This window comes from Oratosquilla oratoria, chromosome 21 (genome assembly GCF_046742065.1).
Source record: "Oratosquilla oratoria isolate Oo_2021 chromosome 21, ASM4674206v1, whole genome shotgun sequence".
Taxonomy (NCBI): Eukaryota; Metazoa; Arthropoda; class Malacostraca; order Stomatopoda; family Squillidae; genus Oratosquilla; species Oratosquilla oratoria.
The window spans coordinates 60,300,307-60,304,138 of NC_134797.1; positions in this window are offsets into that span (position 1 = coordinate 60,300,307).

Here is a 3,832-nt window from a genome sequence, read left to right on the forward strand (position 1 = left end):
TGTAATTATGGCTCCGGCAGAGGTGTACCCCTAACTATGTACAATATTTGGGCGATTATTTTGTGCAGATGTTGCGTAGGATATTATAGTTACCCCCATATAATTTAGTTTTCTGTTATTTGATTTTTCTATAGAAAATTAAATATAATCGGGTTTTGTAAGCTATTAAAGCATATATTTATGTTTATTTTACTTGTACTTATTGGCTCTGTTAGAAATTAAGGTACACAGTTTGAATGATAACTCCCTCACAACTCGGCTGCGTGAATAATGAACGGAATAACTTCAAACATTCAAAACTAGCTATTATCATTATGTGGTCTCAGAAATAGACATCACAGGGAATAAGGACACCCACAAAGGGTACATTTTAAAAGTGTGTAATAGTTACTTGATTAAATGTAGTTAGGTAATATAAATTGAAATTAAGCATCACTTACCCCAAAAGTTTCGATGGATTGAGATGACCAATAGCATGTGAACAAACTTCTCTGAGAATTCAGAAGATGCGAAAGGCCATTTTGTGCATTTTGCACAAATTCCATATTCATAGAGTAATTTTGCTTGATTTGTGCGCAATGTTAAAAGCATGCTTTTTTGTAATCAACGTTCAAATACGAATTAGTGTGGGCTCATTTGATCTGTAAGTATATTGTTAAAGTTTTGCAAAACATCGCGATCGAGCTTTTCTGCAATCAGAACTCGTGGAAATATGTATTGTACTTTGCAATAGCGATCCGCACAGTTCCTAAAAGTAGAAACAAACATTGCTATGACGTCGTTTATTATTGCGCGGACAAGGTACGCTATTTGTTTTCTTGTGAAAAATATCCTCATCTAAACGCTGCTGGTATTGGTTATGAAGTGACTCGTCTTAAGAGGTTAGATAGAGTATAAATAGGGTGTTACTTGATATTGTCAGCCATGGGTTCCAGCGTGTGGAAGAGGATATTTTAGCACCGAGAACGTGAAAGAGACGCATACATGTATTCACCTCGGATCTGCTGCAGCCTCTGTCGAGACAGCCAGACACCACCCTACGGCATTGAGCTCAGAGCCCCTTATTAGCGATCTCTGGGTAGGTCTGAGACCACTCACACACCACACACCGGGACAGCAAGGTCACAACTCCTTGACTAACGCCCCGTACCTACTCGCTGCTAGGTGAACAGGGGCTACACGTGAAAGGAGACAAACCCAACTTATCTCCGCCCGACCGGGGAATCGAACCCCGGTTCTCTGGCTTGTGAGGCCAGTGCTTTACCAATCCGCCACCGAGCCGTGCAACAAACAGTTTGTATGTGAATCTGGACCTTCAGGTAACCACATCCAGTCCTGCCCTCTTAAGCCCCGAGCAGGTTAGTTCACCAAAGACTGTAACAGTACAATGTTGTCTGATTCAAATTATGGTATATTCACTCATTGTCAACTACAGAGGCTTAAGCCGGGTCCACACTGTACGTGCCTTATGCAGATCTGCATGTAGCGTTGAAAGCTGAGCTAAGTGTTCACATTGAGTGGGCACGAGGAAAGAATGCCAGTCTCACAGATGCAATTCGTATCTATATCATTGGATAGCTTCTATCATTCTGATTATTTTAAACTCCATAAATTAATAGTAACGTCAGTAGCGAATTTTAAATATCTATTTATTTGTTTATTTATTTATTGTGGGGAGGAGGCTGCAATGGAGAATAGCACAACACCTAATCTAAAAACTCTTTCAAAAGTGTTGCCAGTGGTGGCAAGGAAAGCATAAAAATTTGTTGTCTGCAGGTGGCTACAGTCTCTCGTATACTGGCATGTTTTAAATAAGGAAAAAATGTAAATATAAATTTGTTTCCCAGTATCACAGATGCAATTCTTATCTATATCGTTGGAGAGCTCCTATCATTCGGATAATTTTAAACCCCATAAATAAGTACCACAAATTAACGGTAACGTCAGTAGCTATTAAAAAAATAATGTATTTTTTACGGGGGCTGCCGTGGAAAATCAACGTTTCTAACTAACTTTCATTTTTAGTCACAGTTCAGAATAACTCTTTCCTCATATCATCAAGGCTCGTACTCGTGTCCCTTGCTCTTGATGTTTCATGAGCAGCTATGCTGCTTCAACAAATCCATAGAATATTGGGTATGGCTTCTCGTTCAATCAGCGGGGCTAACAGAAGTGGCTATGACGGAGAGCCTTATTTCGGCCTCGTTTCCACTTTTTAGTCCTCGACACTCCAACCCACGCTTCAGTTGAATGTTGGAATGACTGTTAATACATTTAATGTCTGTCTTGGGCTCAGGGACATTGTCCTCTAACAATAAAACTCTTGGGAAAAGGTCGTATGTCGACACTGTTTACTCCTCAATGCATTGAGATTGTCAGCAACTTGATAGTTTACCCAGCTGCCGATAGAGAGCGTGGTAACTGTGACGTCAACATTGCAGCTTGCTATTGAGTCTTCCTTGCCTGTGTGATTCATTCCTTGGCTCTAGTTGTTTATCCTCCAGCAGAAACTCAATTGTTACACGGTCACTTTTTCCTATGAGGCAACGGTAGTTCAATGAGCTGATAATGTCTGGATATTTGGTTAGTAGCAGATCTAATTTTGTGGTAATGTCGTCTCCTTTCTTTCCCCACTAAGTCATTGTGCTCTCCATTGCTATACTTAACAGGGTATTTCCCCAAGATTTCGCATTACCCCTTGCTTCCCATTCCTCCCAGTTAACCTCAATTCAATTAAAATCTCCAAAAAGAACTAAATTGTTACTTTGTTCAGTATTTTTCTTTAGGAGAAAAATGATGTCTAATAACATTTCTTGATATTCAGCTTCATTCCAAGCTTTTGTCTTGTGGGGGACGTATGTCAGTATGAATTCTCTTTCAGGTGGATTGCTTCAGCCTTGCCTTCATTCATAATTGCTTCTTCCACCTTTATGTCACTTGTCACCACAAACAATACTCCTCCACCCTTTTTTATTATCTTCTCTGTCTCTTCCACAGGGGTTTTATTGTTCCCCAACTGTAGATAAAAAAAAAGAAAAAAAAAGAAAGAAAGAAAAAAAAAAAGAGGAGTTTGGTCTTTATTGAACACATAGGTTATCAGGCTCGTTTATCCTTAAGTAGTCAATTATCACCTAACCGATAGTAAATTATCGATATTAACATACACTACTTTAAATATCTTTGTAGTGTTTCCTTTGTTATACTGCCTTCCTTATTTTTTACAAAACATTTCTTCACATTCTGATTAACGACTCTCAAAAACAAAAACAAAAATGCCGTTTTTCTTCTTCCGTCACCATTTCATTTTTGGATTTGGCTTCCTTTAAAAAAAATCATGATTTTGATCGTTCCTCTTCATTTGCATATTTCCTAATCCATTTTTTTTTTTAACTTTTCCTCTCGTACTGACTTCCAAGACTGATTACTTGGTTTGCCATGTCTTGCGACTTGAATTTGATTTTCATTAGACGCGCGCCATTCCTCTTATACTGTGATGTGGTTTTCCTTAATGTTAATAGACAACTAAGGAAGAAATCAAACTCCAGATTACAAAATATTCTCTATATTCTGTAACTTACAATATCAATTTAGAAAAAAAAGGGTGAGTACAGGAGGAGATTCTATAGCAAGGTTCATGTGATAGCCATGCTTGGTCGTATTGGCTGACTGGAACTGAAGAGTTGGGTTCAGGTGTTTACGCTGCCGGGGCGAGGAACATAAGAACCTCGGTTCGCATTTTGTTTGATTTTTTTTTTTCTTGGAAGCGAGCTATGGTGGAGCCCGCCGCTGGTCTGGGTGGCTAGGAGGCGCCGTCCAGGGGCGTTGTCTTCCT